Source organism: Phallusia mammillata, chromosome 2 (assembly GCF_965637545.1).
Source record: "Phallusia mammillata chromosome 2, kaPhaMamm4.hap1.1, whole genome shotgun sequence".
In the NCBI taxonomy this organism is placed as follows: Eukaryota; Metazoa; Chordata; class Ascidiacea; order Phlebobranchia; family Ascidiidae; genus Phallusia; species Phallusia mammillata.
The window spans coordinates 12,722,275-12,738,505 of record NC_137253.1 but is presented as its reverse complement, the minus strand read 5'-3'; the positions used below and the strand labels follow the sequence as shown (position 1 = coordinate 12,738,505).

Genomic DNA, 16,231 nt, shown 5'->3' with positions numbered 1-16,231 from the left:
CGCGTCATTGGTGCTAATTCCTTGGTTTGCGAAACGCCTGAAGCGTTCTTTCAACGAGCTTTATGGCAAATTTAACATAGGTTCAGATAATAATGGCAATAAACAACGGCTTAACTCAACGCATTTGTATCAAGTTAAAGCAGTATGTAGCGTTTAGAGCAGATTTTAAGTTGAGTTTCCTGGGATATTTTGAATGCAATAGAGTTGTTCACCGAACTTTACTTCACAAAAATTATTTTGAAGCCTAGTTTTAACTTAAGGGCACACCTAAAAGCCTTTATACCTTACCAGTGTCGATCATAAAAAATATTGCATGGTAGGGCAGTGTGTAATATGTAATTATTTCGTGGCGTTCACCTCTTTCACACGGTGTGCTACGCGGCGACTGCAGAGCACCAGTAAAGGTCATGCTAGCTGAACGCACCCTACTGATCTCTCAATGCGGTTTTCTGTGCAATTACAAGATAAGCCTACGCGCTCGCCTCGAGCAGCCGTTGTGCCAGTCGTAATAGACGACCCTGAGGCGAACAGATGGGTTCAGATGCACCGATTCGTCAGATACTTCGAGACACTTCTGGAACTGGTTTTTGAGTTATAGCTATATTCTGACATAAAATGATGATTAACTGTTTTGAAAGCTAGTTAGTTTATGCGCATTTTGGGTAAAATTAGTCGTGTTGATTATAGAATGTGAGTGTTTCGGGTAAACCAAGTTTGTATGCACTTGAGTTTCCTTGAAAACGATTTTGGTGAGTTATAGTCTTGAAAATCAAAACAAATTTCATGCTCCGTGTTGTTGAAATAGGTGAAGCGCAGGTATTTCAAATAAGTCATGTACCAAGTTTAAAAAGGATTTGTCTGGTAGGAAAGTATGTATGCAATCATAAACATTTGCCGAATTCAGATTACAATTAATTTTTGGACCAATTTTTTTCAAAAATTGCAACTTCGTCCCAGTGGCATCCTGCTGATACTTGCAATTACCCATGAATTGCTAGTGAATTTCCGTGGCCATTTCTCACCAATAATCGACCAAATAATTACAGGGTACTTCTGGAGCGCCAGAGGTCCCTTACAATTCTTAGTTTCAGTAGTAACTAGTAGTCTTGTTGCTGTCATCCTACTTGTCGACTTCAAAGCAGTGTATACATGTAGGGTATGTCCTATGAGGAACGACTAGGGTCTACTGGGAAAATATGTTATGTTTCCTACAGGCTGACTGGAGATGAGCTAATGTTAGTGACCACTGCGTTGTATAGGAACGGTTGGGTCTGAGCAACTAGCTTAACTGACCAGTTTTTGTTGCCTAAAGATCAATAATTGGTCTGCATTGTATTGTCGTGTAAAGTCGTTTTGTTTTGGAATGCAATGAACTGGCCGTATAAGATTGATGAGATCGCATCAATTCATGTTTTAGTTGCACCGTCCGAAGTTTTTTTGTGTATGAAAGAGATTATATTAAGTTATTAGCTTTCTTCTTAATGGTTGTGTTGGTTTAATGTTCGCTTGTTGGAATGTTTCCTATAATCATTAGGATAATTCTTACAGAAAGTTTCGATGCGATAAATGTTTTCATACAATGTAAACTGCATCAGTGTGGTTTTAATTGGTGTTGTATCGAAAGTTTGCACGATGCAAAATTTTGTTGGAGCCGTTTCAATTTAGCTCATTTCGTTAGAAACCTATTGAAAGTTTTAGATTTAAAACACATTTGTCAAATTTATCAACTATATACAAAACATTGTAAGACGCGGCTACTGCGCAATAAACGAAACACGCGTTATAAATTCTCACATTGGATTTAAACGTCCTGGTCTCAAATCGACCTTGACCCCTAACACAACCTTTTGCCTTCTTCCATTGCCACCAACAGCAACAGCACAAATAAATTCACATCGCATTCGCATTCGCAATACGCAAAGTCCAATTGCTTCCGTCCTGGATTGTTGCAGTTGCCTAGACGAACTCAGAAAACGGCGACAGACTGCTGTACGGCCTGCTCGATGCTTGCATCTGGCCTCAGCAACTGTCAGAGTAGTCAAAGCAGACGAGTTTTGGCAGTAATTATCGCCCCCAAGGATTAATGCCGCGACTTTAATTATCCACTTTCCGTGGTAGAGGCTTCGTGCGCCACCCTGGGGGCGCCCTTTGCTGCGTTTAGATTATAAATGAGCAAAAAGGTGGACGGAATTGAGTTTGTGCTATTATTAGTGTTCTAGAAATGTTCATTTTAAAGTCTAGCTTTTGTAGGGTCTGAACAATGCAGAGCACGTTAGTAGGGAACGAGTTTACGCGGTCAGCACGACATGCAAATTACCGAAATTTGCAATCAGGAAAATCACCTTTATTTTGACACGAACAATTTAAATGACCCTCTAGGTGTGTCACGTAGCCATATACCTATGCAGCATTAAGGCGAATGGCATTTAACGTTTCATGTTTTGCAGCATACGTTAGACTATAGTACTGGTGCGTAATCCTTCATTAGAAAGCAGTGTTATTATTGTTTTGGTGATTTCATCCGCATGCGTTCTACGTCATACGTTACTGATGTTTGGTTTTCTGCCCAAACGTGATTGTCATATTTCGACGCAACAAGAGCTTATAGATAGCTGTATTCCGTTATACAGCTTGTAGTTTCCAATTCACTTTTTAATGGGACAGTTGTAACTGATTTTGTAATCTCAACTTTACCAGAATAGCCTGAAACCACCTGGGATTGATATGAAGGTTTTGTATTTGGTCAAAAAAGTCAGATTCGTGTTGCCAGCCAGATATTTTGTATAATCTTCGATAATGCCATTTTGAAAAAGGAGAAAGTTGTTTTGCGGCTTATAGCAGTTACTTTAGTTTTTAGAATTGGTGTAGTTAATCACTCAATGCTCGAATTTAAACCTATTTGAAGTGTCAAGTTTTAGGACAAATTCGGGCGTACACCTTTAACCGACCGCATTGATATGAACTACGATCCAGTTAAGGACTATTTCGAACAATTATAGAGCCGGTGTGCTCCACCCAGGGCGTGAAACAGAATATTATCGTCGCAAGGGTGGGTCGTTTCGCTTCGAAGCGCCGCCTTGGCCATTGTTTTTCGCCTTAAGTACGCCTCTGGGTTTAAGAGTCTATAAGCTGTCGTAGCTGGCCGCTGTACCGTGTTGACATAACTGACTGGGTGCTTAACGTTCGTCAGAGACTGTTCAAGGTTGGTTGATAAGTAAAACCGGTTTATGAACTACTAGTATTTGCGCAGTGTTTGTAAGAGATGAAGCGAGCGTGGTTACTGTTGAGTGTTGTAGAACTTGGACGCGTGTCTATGTTTATGTTTAACAGCGGGCGGTTGAGAACAACCCTTTGTGTATATTGTGGTGAAAAGCTGGTTTTGACAGCAGGTGCTTAAAACTTTGGATTGAAAGAAAGTTGCAGCAGGTTAAAAAAGTATTTGTTATCATGAAATATTTTGTTTTGAAAAGTATTAAAAAGAAAAAACGCAAGCGCCACTACATACCTCTGTTTTATGCGTTTGTTATATTTTTTGAAAAAAAACTCGTTTTAACAGTTACAACACAATAAAACTTTTAAACTCGAAATTTACACGTATTTGAATACACTTGCACTGGTTTTACAATGAAATGCCATGGTATATACGCCAATGGTCCATTTGCCGACGTGCGTGCTACCAACCTGTCTTCATACGTTTACCATAACTGCTGGATTACCGCGAAACTGTCCCAAGGCGAAAGAGCTTGGTCGATTAAAAGGTGAAGGATCGTCCACCGGTGTTTACCAAAGACCATCCTTTCAATCTTATGTTGTTATTGCCGCCGCGCTTTCCGTCAAGTTGCGTTCATAGCTAGCACTGAGACGATTCTACATTGATCATATACGTTTTTACTTGTACTGTTGGTGTCAGCTACGTTTCCTTGAGAAGGTGGTCGGTTCTTAATAAACTTTACAAATAAAGATATTGCAGTGTCTTAACATGCAATAATTGTTAGGGACGTTTAAACTTAGTTCGGTTAGTCTGCTTTGGCAATGTATTACCCAGTTGGGGTAGCAATGCTTCAAAAGATTGTGATTTGGAAATATGCACGTTTCTCAACGTGCTTGTTGTCCCGGATGTGGATATGCTATGAACGGTTGTGGAAATATAAGCGCCGACAGAATCTAGATTTAAAGCGTACTTAAGCAAGAGTAACTGTAATGCCGCCGCCAAACTTGTTTCTTTAGGCGTGGAAACTTATCTTAGTTTGTGTTTCAGAAGGAATAAAGTTTTGGATATTTGGGGACAATTAACTGTGGGGATATTTTTTTCTATTCTATTCAATAGTTTTTATTTTTTTCTAACATAGAATTGTATGATTTGCCTGGCTTACTTCTAACTTATCACTCTTATATGGTACTTTGTACTCCAAGCAGTTTAGGCATATGAAGTTCCTGTTATTGGTGATATAACGGCGAGCGTCCATTGTCATTTCGTATCCACAACAAAAATCACAACTCTTAACTTGTCAGCATTCCCAGTACAGTATTCTCCAAGTCTCTTCTCCTCAATCCGTACAAGCCAGTGACGCGTTGAATAATCCGTTTAAGTCAACGACGCCTTGTAATCGCTCTTTGGCAGGTGTTCCTGAAATCAGACGTTGGTATAGTACTCGATCCTACAAGTTCTGCTAATAGTGGTAAAATTGTAGTAAACAGAATGATTAGTTTGATTGGAAAGCCACGCTTAATGGATGAATTGGAATTAGAACTGATTCTTTTGTGTGTCAATTAGTGAAAAGTGCCGCCACAGTGCTTTTGTATAAATTTAGTATACACGGCACAATTCACTGTTGTGTAGCCATGGTTTCATATCCAATTAAGTTTTTGCTGTAGTTTGAAGCGAGATTTTGACCGAGATTTGGGCAGACAGTCAACCAATTAAGTTTGAAATCCTCACACCGGATCTAATGATTCTGAAGTTTTTTTTTTGCCTTGATGAGGGCGTTTTAAAGTTGCGCTTGATAGATATGTGCTTTACGTAGGTACGTTTGTCCTGGAAAAGGTCAACCTTCCCAAAGGAATGACAATTCACTGCAATGTACGCAACACGAAACAGCTTTAGGGCAGTCAACAAAACTTTTGGGTTGTGTTTGTTTTTTGTCGTTCTGCCCCTTCCCTGGTGTATTAGTTATCGAGCTATAGACTCGTGGGAAGCTCACTTTAAGTTGATGTAGAACACAAGTCTTATCGTGTCGTACAGACTTCAACCAGAGGTCAGGACTCGTTATTTTGCGCAAGAGCTGGCGTCAGTTCTACGCATACAAAACTGTTTTCTGTGTAAACCGATTTGTTTTGAGGATCACGTAAAACGCATGGTGTTTGTGTTGCGGCCACGTAGCTCAGTTCATTCGGAGGTATTTTGAATAATTGCTCCCAATAACTAAACCAGGGATATATTTGTTCCTGAAATTATTGCAAATAAAATGTAAAGTATGCTTGAGATGTAAGTGTAATTTTTTTGCTTTGGTGGCGTCACAAATCTATACTTTTCTAGCTCCATGCAAACAAACAAGGCGTTTTTATTTCACAAGCTAGCCGATTTTTTTGTTTTAATTTCTAGCATGTTAGCACCTGTCACTTTATTCGATTTGTTGCTTTGCTAATCGGGTTTCCGGTTCAGCAGCCATTACAAATCGCATTGATTGGCCGTCACCAAAACGTTCGAGACCTAAAAATTGGACTTGTGACTTACGCTGTCGATTTGCAGTCAACGGGACTTTTTCGCCTGTCGATTCGGGCATGTATTAGAGTGCGTGCATTTTACTGGATGAATTCAGTCTTAAAATTTAGCAATGGAAATCAGTGTTCAAAGCTGAATTTGGACTAACTTTTAAGTGTGCGTATTTTGTTTACAATAAGAAGCAAAGTTCGAAAAACGCTATGCTCTTCTGCACGAAGCTCGTTCGAAAACTTGCTTTAATCTGTCTGAGGTATTTGTGCAGTCACGTGGCATATGCCACACGTGCGGGGGGTCCGTCGTGCAGCCCTACGTGAGACAAAGCGCACTTGAAAGGTATGTTTGTTTATGGTCAAACAGGTTCCGACTCTCTCTAATCAACGTCGCTCGTCGACCGCTCGGCTTCACTTGGTCTTCTCTAAGCCGCCCCGGGCGTGCGGAAAGTTGTCGTTTTGCCGCAGTTCTGCATATACAGTCCTCTGTCCGACTGAGACACAGCAACCGGCTTGCTGTTGCCATTGGTTGTTTAAGTGTGCGTAAACGTAAGGCAGGTAAAACGCTGGGTTGGCGCAAGTGCGACAGGAAGGGTTATATATGTATGATAAACGCGGCGTAATTGTCAGGTTGACGACTTTAAGCCTTGTGATTTATTCGTCTGCGGAATTGGAATTATGGCCTTAACAGCTAGGCATTGCGACTGGAAGGCTTGGGGCGCACATGTTGTCGTTCGTGCCGATCGAGTACTTCTGGTTGGATAGTAACTGTTGACATCTTAAACATTTTTAAAATTTAAAAGTGTGTGGAGGTTATATTTTTCTGTTTTTGAAAATCTGCAAATGTAAGTGAGGTTAAAAAAACTTGAGGTTTGTAAGCTAGTATGTAAGTTACAAATATTTGTTGGTGCAAAACAGTTGCCAATTTGTTGGTGCAGAACGGTTGCCAATACGGTCTTGGAGGTATTGAATGGCAAGAAATTGTTCTCTAAGTACCAGTCTTTGACCCTGTTTTGATGGCAACGACTTGATTTTGTGCATTACGTCCGGTTACAGGCTTATCCATTGCAATGTGGTTGCTTTCTCCTGACGTACTACGAGCATTGTGACGCAATAGCAACGTGCTCGTTTTTGGTGTTTGTAACATCGTTTTGACCCTATTTGTTAATTTGCCTACGCAAGACAGTATGTTAATTATCGGAACATTTGGTTGCTACGTTTTCTGCTAGCATCACTTTTTTAACATTAATCTTTGTAATCGTGTGTGATGCAAGATTATTTCGTAATATGAGTCATATGTTTGTTTGGGCGTAGCAAATGGTTAGGCCCTTTGGCTGAATTTGGCTAAGATATTAATATTTGGTATGGCTACGAAGAACTTTATTGCAGAACAAACCTGTTTGTGTTTTTGAAGTTTTAGATTAGTTTGCAAAACAGTAGGACAGTATGTTGTTCAGGGCATTTGAAGAATGTTTGACAGATATTTATTACGACATTTATTGTTCTCATCAGACTCTTCGTATAGATTTGTAAGTATCGTAACCATCTAAATACTGATACTGCTAACATTTGTTATCACTGTGCCCATGCGAAGCATCCAGAAAGGTAAAATCAGCGGCAAGAACTGGTGGAGTAAAGAGTATTATGACTCACACTAGCCGAAATCGGTCAAGTTCAAATCTAAACGGTCTTTCCGACATCAATCTTAGTGTTAGGAAAAAGACGGGACTCACCGGACTTCTTCAAGTCTTCCAGCAACGAAAGTCGGAAGATTATGAGTGCGAAGATCAGCGCGCACGCTCCAACACTGGACTTGTGGATTACCTGAAAGGCAAAAAGCCGAGAAGCAACTCATCAAAAAGCGACTTCGACCTGAGCACTGAATATGATTTGCCAGAGTACAAGTTGCCAAAGACCAAAAGCGGTTACCATACATGGAGTTGGCGTCGTAACCCACCACCCCCTTTGCGCGGATCGTCAAAGGAATCTTCCCCCAAAACTCCACGAAAGTTCGGCTATATCAGCACACTTGGTCGATCCAAGAAGGGTCGGAGAGCAGCTTTGAGTACTTCAACTTTTCAACAGCCAGATGATATTATAGAGTCGAACAGCTGCGAAACACCGGCATCTCTGGTTGGAATTTTTCCGAACGATAACGAGTACATTGAGATCCGTTGTGACAGCGGTTCGAGTAACCGTAACTCTGTCACTTCGGGTAATGGGGACTCGGGTGATTATGATGAGTTAAGCACGGGTAGCGAGTTAAGTGAGGAAAGAATCCAAAACCTCTCTCGTAACCCTAGCAACGCGTCGCGTAAATCAACGTCTATGATGCCTCCAAGTCCAGTTCGACCGCCCAAAACTCCATTGACGAAAGATCGGTCCTCGCCAAACGTCTTTCGCCGAATCAATGCCACCCTATCCCCGCGCCAGCGGCGGCGTGCTCGCGATCTTTTTGCCGCTGAATCTGAGCTTTTATGTGCGTCTTCGGAAGAGGAGGCAACCACTAGAAGCGTCGATGATTGCGATTTAAGCCGCGAAGCCGAAGATGTTTTCGATACGTGGGACGGGCGCAATGCTATGACCCTACCCAGACCGAATAAGAAGAAAATCAGTAAGTGCAATTAAATTTCTGTAAGGTGGCGCCATCGCGCTTGGAGGTTTACAAACAAATGTCATTCGACAGCGAGGTGGCATTCCACGTAGCACGCGCCTTGTGTGTTGTTACATGTACCATCGATTTACGCTAGCGACGTTATTCCGCCTTGGGCTGAATTTCAATGGGCGTATTCTGCGACTTATAGCTTCGGCGATGATTTGCGGGCAATTTGTGCTGAATCGGCTGCGCCCAAATATTGCCTCGACTACGAAACTCGTTTCCTGACTAGACGCGGTCGACCGGCTTTCGCATTTGCGACTGTGTGCTGTGTTATTTGAGCAAGACCTCTTTTCCAGCACGCTTGGCCTTTGCAATATGCCAGGAGTGCTTGTTTGCTGATTGGGAGCTTCACCCACGCAGTCTGGTAACGCCTGTTTGGCATTTGAACCATGTATGTTATCTGTAACAGTCGTAATATAAAATGATAAAACCATTTCGCATTTAGTTCATTTTTTGCCTGTGCGTAGGTGCATACCAAAATCTTTAAGTCTGGTCAGTCTTTCAAACCATATAAGTGTTTTTGCCAGGCTCGTGCGGTCGTAGCAATTATCGAAGTTTTTTGGGAACTGGATGTGGCAATTAGCCTTGTATTCACGGAATCACTAGAAACCGTACTCAACGGGCCTCAGCGCTTTCTTGCGATTGACGGAACACCGAAGGTGACTTTGGAGTGTGCATCATAACCCACGTGAAAATGTCTAAAGTCAAGCGTAACACAATTAACACGAATTTATATACGCCCCGAACGCGTTTCATGCACTTACGGCCATACGCAGGCAATTGGGATACAAATAACGTCTTGACCAGTTCACTGGCTTGTAAACGATTACGGTGACCCCACATGGCATGTGCAATGGAGTGTAGCTTCCCGTTTGGGTCTTCTGCGCATGCTAGTAATCAATCCTTTTTTGCTCAATACTAGTGTTTTGTCAATTTTCGAAATTATTGATGTTCACAAAAAAACGCATTTTCCATGCTGCAGCGTCCTTAAAAACGTCCCTGAAATGTCTTACGACGGCAGATGTATTTTGTATGGGTGTAATACCATTATAAGCAAAACTGGTTTGCAGCTATCAAGTCCAAATGCATTTTATTACTTGAAAAATCATAAATCACACCAAAGCCTCTTAAATCTACACAAAGCCTTTGTGGTTAAGATACTTCAGCTACCAATCACAAACTCGTCCTAATACCCATCACTCTTCGGGTGATATTAATCCCTAGCCTCGAGTGTTAACCACGATCCAGGCAAACTCCATTACGTAATCCATCCACCTCTTGAAGGTCGCCAACGCTCAAACAACAACCATCGACCACTAAGTTCAAGTACTTGTTTCCCCCTGGTACGTTGTCAGTCATACGAATTTGAGTTTACGAAACAAAGCACAATGCCCATGTCACTTTCCTATGTGTGCAACAAGGTCTGCAGGTTAGGCTAAAAATTTGCACGGTGTGATTGCGAAGTTTACTTTGTATGATGTAATGTCTGTACATGGCTTCCTGTGTATGAAGGATGTTTGGTTATGACTGCTGCACGGTTTTGCTGTATGCTGACGTAATGTACGTTATGTTAGGGGAAGTGTCGCATCTCAGTTTTTAGGGTTTTGTATATTGTTTCACTAGTAGCTTAATAATGTGTGTGAGGTTCTTGTGGCGTTGTACATTTTGAATTTGCTGATTAAGAACTTGCGTAACACAAGGTACGTTATAGGACTTTCTTGTAGTTTCTTCCCATCCTTTCTATTGTTTATAATGAAAGACACACCACAGTTTTCCATTTTGTCACTTTGCGCTAAAATAAAGACAAACGTTTAATGCACAAGCATACAGAGCCTGTAAGTCCTTACAACCCAATCTCCCGTCGATTTTCGATTTTCCATGCGAAACTAACACCACTAGTGTCAATCCCTGCATGGATTCTTCCGCTGATTTAGCCGACTTTCATCCTTCCGACTCCATCACAGAGCCGTACATCAGGCGTGAAGCTACCATAACACGCTTTCCCGGCGCCCGTTTCACACGATTTCGTGCGTGCGACACCCTTCGTACAGTTACGCTTAACGCCCACCAAAAGGCTTCAAGGTGTGCTGCGGCCTTAGAGAAACACAACGTGCGGAGGTAAAACACAAACATGTCTGATATTCAACGTGTTATCGTATAAAAATGCCAACTTTAAGTGTGTGTTTGTGTAAAGTTAGGCCTTTCTATACGACTGGTAATGTGGTGTAGCGTGGCATAGGTGATTATTGCCGTTGATGTGGTTCTACCGGTTTCTACGAAAAAAATACAGAATGGGTGCAACTGCAAAAGAACATGCATATATGGTTGCAAATAGTTTTGCATGATTCTTATGCTGCAAGTGGCAACGTTCATTCTAGACGTTAAACACTTTTAAACTTTAACAATGGACCTTCCGTTGTGAATGCGCATAAAAACAGCAGGCGAATTTAACAATGCCAGGAGATGTTATTGTAGGGAAACGGTGCGTTTAAATTGCGTTGCCAGCGCCCAACACCCGTTGCCTATCCGCCTTTGAAGCTTATCCACCGCCGCGGCACCAACGTCCTGGGTTAACCACCAACCCGCCCCTTTCAGACCGGCTGAATTATGACGCGCTGCCGCATCAAAACGCCGACCTTTCGAGACAACTAAGGCACGCTGTAGCGCGATTTTCGCCCCCGGTGCATGTTTGATTGATCGTTGCAGTTTCAGCAGCTGACCTGGCGTTATTTTTTGTTTGTGACTGCTGGAGGTGTTGTGCTGTTGGACATGCCGGTTGCCTGATCAGTGTTTATGCCCGGTTAGTCGAAAGTCGATGTTTACACTTTACATGCAGTTGCAAGGATTGCAACCGCGTCAGCTCGTTGAGAAACGTGATGTCGTGATTACGATTAGTCAGGTCTATTCAGTACTGATTTCGATTCTGAATTTCGTTTGCAATTGAAGGAAATTTGAGTCATCATATTAAAGTACATTTTAGAGAGCTTTTAGTAAAGTATTGTTTTTTGTGGATGTTACACACGTTCGACGCAAGCTTTGGTTGACGCACTGTGTGTAATTCAGAACCAGTGACATTTCTATCATTGTTTCTAACGAAACGCAATGAAATCTGGCTGTAACACCAGCGTAGTTGTGACGCCAATGACGCATGTCCGTAGGTTTGCAGAAAATGCTGCAATTGCATGCAAGTGCATTATTAATGCATAGTTTTATATAGTGCAGTAACATATCTTCATTGGATATAACATAAAGCATGCTGTATTTTAAAACTGCATAGGAAACCGTTTTGTATGTACTTGACTGTACAAACTTTTGCCGCATGTTTTTCTGACGTCATGATCCGATCCTGTGACGCACTTGGTTTAGTTGTCACGTGTCAATCACGTATTGTGGTCAGTGAAAGCCCAATACATGCTGATATAAATCATTACTACCCTGTATATTGAGAATGAATCACCAAGCTTTGCTATCACAAGTTTTGTTTACCCTTCATCAGAGAGACAAACTGGTGTCTGTGATTGGTCACTTTCCGTGTCATAAACGCTTCGTTTGCGACGTCATAATAGTCGCATCGGTATTTTCGTAATTGGGACCATTAGGGCGAGCGCACGTAGGGTGCAAGTGTTAGAAGGCGAATCAGTTTTTATATCGCATACTGGTGTATGTATGGTTTTAACAAGTAACTTGAACGCTGTTAACCTAATGTGAAAGCTTAACAACTCTTTTACATTAGTTACTAAACATATTGTTTTTGACTGTAGCTTAGCATCAGGAATAAGATTTGTGTGTGTTTTCCGTGTTCTATGTTCTTTTAGAAACTTGGCACATACCCTTGTTGTGTCTTTACAAAAGTTACGTGATTTTTTTGGTCTGTGCCAGGTGTCAAGTGTTTTGATGCGGATATTTTGGATGTAAACAGAAAACTATACTGCGCAATAGCTAAGATCTTGTAGTCCGATTTTAACACTTGTAGAAAGCTAACGTAAAATGAAAGCATTTTGCAAACGGCAGGATTCTGTGCTTTTTAAACAAGAAAAACAGATAAAACTCAATGCTTTTAAAAAAGTGACGGTTCAGTTTAAATTTGACAAATCACTTAGCTTTATTGGAGTAATGAACGTCTTGCAACCAAATGCAACTCTTCACGGTAAAATTGACGGGTTTCGTGCGCGGTCAATAATATACCACAAGGCCGGAATTTATAGCCGCAATTTAGCAAGAATATCAACTTTCACCTGATGGCCCGTCTGAAGGATATACAAGCGACAGGAGAATGCAGACACCGATAAATAATCCCTGTCACACCTCGCTAGCGGTTAAGACGGGCCCGGCACCTCCTCAGGCTGTTTTAAGATGCGCTGAAATAGGCCACATAAGGTAGTAACGTGGCTGTGGGTGCTATACTTGCGGTTAATCACTGCAGTAGTAATATGCGATGGCATGCTTGTAAGATGTGGTTTAGTTTTGTGAACGACATAACTGCATTGCGTTTTGTTTTGTAGTTGTATGATTCAGATTAAGGTTGCAGGTCTAACTTTCGTTGTTAGATTTAAGTAGTGCATTAACAACTATTACGCTAATAAGGATTTATTTCTCTAACGTATGGCAAAATAAGTCTTTAAGTTATAAGTCTGATGACGTTTTAGTGCATTTTGTTCTAAAGGTTTTCACATCTCGATGAATTTCATATCTTGGCTGCTGATTGGATATTTTTTACACTTATGATATAATGTTAAACTTTGTAATTGTATTAATTATCTTCGTGCCATAAAACGGGCAGTTTTCTGTCGAATCCCTTAAAATATACGTAGTCTGTCACAACGTCCATCAACGTGATAGGACAAAACGGGACATATCAAAATGACGTGATGCTTGAGATTGCTGTAATTACACATTTAGCCGTTAATTGACAGAGGACAGCAAACTCGTAATTACAAGTGTCAACGGGAGCGTCTTTAGTAAGGCCACTCGTAAACAGGAAACACCAAGATGTACATGCACTTGCATGGATTTGAGTTGAGAAGTGTGTTATGCGAAGTACCGAGTAGGATTGAGAGACCAAGCTTCTGTACAGATGTTAAGAGCGTTGTTGTTGTACACCTGGATGTAAATGCAGCGCTTGGTTCATGCAGTTAACTTTGTTTAGGAGTTGGGATATACTGACCTTTAAAATGTGATTCTGGATTAGGGCTTGGAGGCTATCAACTGCGAAGGTATCTTTACTATAGTAAAGTTGTGTATTTTCAACAAAACCAGGCAAAAAGCAACGATGACCTTCTTAGGCTCACTGTAGCGAGCACTATCAGATATGCAGATATAAGTCAGCCTAGAAACCTATACAAGAAAGGTCACTGTTTACGTGCGTTTACGTTTTTAGGTGGTATAATTTTCCTATAATTACCACTGGATTGTTTGAAGTGTGAGATATACAGTTGCGCAACATTGCTTTATATCCGACGTTGTCGAGTATTCCTGTTCGCATGGTCGTAAATCCACGTCACAGGGGCAACAACTAAGCAGGTGTCTTCTGTGTACATTTGTCATTGCGTCACCAGGGAGGAGATTACCTTAGTAATTGAGTTCCCGTTCGAATCGCCACAGGGCCCGCGCAATGTCGAGCATTTTGTCGTTCGTGTTCGCGCGACATGACAATAGACGTCGTTCCGGTCCCACCCTCGAACTGCCCTACTAAGGGTTTTGTTGGAGCAAGTAAATGAAAATGTCGTGGGCGCCCAAAATGCGCACCGCTTGGAATTTTGACGGTTGAAATAATGTTTACCTACTGTTTGTGGGCACCAGGGCTTCGATAATGAGCGTTTAGGTTTGCTGGTGTGGTGTGGAAATGAATGTGTACAAAATCCGTTAGAAGGAAGTAAAAACAAAGCATTAGGCCTACTTTTTTAGCACTCGGTGTGGTTTTGCAGGCAGCCATTGAAGACAAATAAATTAACCGACAAAAAATAGAAGTTACCCATAACCATGTGCGTTTCTTGTGTTTTTAGACTAGTTCAAATGAATATACATTGTGATTTCTGTAGTGTGCACTTGGCAGTCACAACGAGATAGCACCGCACGGCGCGTGTATTTATCCGACCGCAAGTCGCGCTATACCTTGCCATTACCAGATTTCCTGTTTCGCCTGGAAAGACATACAAAGCTAAGGTCGATAAACTGACGAGCAGCGTCCGCATGAATAACATGATTCTGTAATAACAGCTTTTGCTGAGGTCATGTTCAGGCCTTCGAATACAGCGTAAAGGCCGGTGTGTAGGAAATAGCTTGAGGAAGTGTATCTCGTCTGTTCGTACGCCTTGCTGGGCTTTGAAATACGTAAGCGCCTGTCTGTTATACGCCACTGACGGACTTGAACTTGTAAAAGACACGGAATTTGTTCTGAACAAAGGCTTCTTCGGGAGGAACGTTTTACGATGTCTGCGCAAAAACCGCGGAATTTTCTTTGTAGAAATTATAAGGAATTGCATTAACTGACTCCTTTTCGGGTGTGACTGTAAAGTGCACCGAATGCGTAGGCACAGCTGCAGACAGTTATGGTGGAAAACATCATTGAATTGACATGGTAATACTTGAACCAAATATAGACGGCACCCACGGAATTAAACTGTATTTTTTCTCTGCAAACAGAAATTGTTTAATATTGAGTAGGTTCTTCCCTAAGGCTAGTTCTCGAACATCAAGGAAATCGCAAACACTGAGTCAACGTTTGCTGTGTGCCTAGAAAAAAAGAGGGCGGCCTTTACAAAAGCAGAAGGCGGAACGGTGTACTACGAACATGTAGCCACCAGTTTGCGCCTTTGTGGTTTAACGGGGGTGGGGAAACTCCGTGCCGGTCTGGTGTATATCACACTCTCTCCAAGCTACAGTCAGTATCAGTGCAGTATTAATGTAGCTGGGCCTGTTGAAGATTGTTGTGTCTAAAAAGTGATTCTACTTGGCCTTGTGTGCTAGAACGTTGCATAGATTTTTAAATAGCGACCATTTGCAGATTATTGCACACTAAATGTTGAGTTTGGGTTCTAGACTGGTTTTGCAAGGCTTTGCCCCACACCACTGATGTGGCTTTTTGCGGGTAATTGTGGTGTAAGTTATAATATTTCAATAAACTTTTGTGACCTCACAATAATTGCTCATCTAAAAATGATTTTTGTCCAAGAATTTTAGCCCACAGAACGTAACCAACACCGGCTACGAACATTTAAAAAGGATTCGAATAGTGGAAGGATTTATTTCTGATTAAGTCAACTTTATTTCAAACTGTGTATTTGAAGAGCACTATTTTTAAGATCGCCTAGCATATGAACCGCAATGTAGTTAGCTGGTAAAGTCAGCGAAACCGAATCCACTGCTTCCAGCCTTATCTTCACGAATGGTCGAGCATTCCGACGACTGATCGAAGCTGTCAACACTTAATGTGTGTGAGCCGGTATCGCAATGGTTTTTGCCCGTCAACTTGCATTAGCGGGCTTTGGTGGAGGCTTGTGGGAAAGTCGTAAATCTCGGCTAAGGTCATTTATCACTCTTTGGCGGAAAAATGCCAACCCAGTTACAAGTGCAAAGCGTTGCAAGACTTTAGTTATTTCCGAAAGCGTTATGAATGTAGTTTGCTGTTAATAGAAGGAGATTTAGTGAAGGATGTGATTGCCATGGTTGAGTGCAATATTGAATTAGTTAGTTGATTTGGTGCCAAAACAGTATTGTAATAATAAGCACATTTTTCACATACATACGCCAGGTCGAATTAATAAAACACATGTGCTCAAACTTTATTTGGGCTCTTAATTCATCTTAACAGGAAAACATTTAGGAGTTTTCCATTAGGAATACATTTCGTTAACTGTAGTG

General features: G+C 41.5%; 1 protein-coding gene across 9 annotated transcripts in view; it reads left to right on the top strand.

The window, feature by feature from the left end:
- Positions 1–16,231, top strand: part of LOC145212533 (rho guanine nucleotide exchange factor 28-like) — a 70,593-nt gene that overhangs the window by 28,799 nt on the left and 25,563 nt on the right. The gene's annotated exons all lie outside the window — the stretch shown is intronic.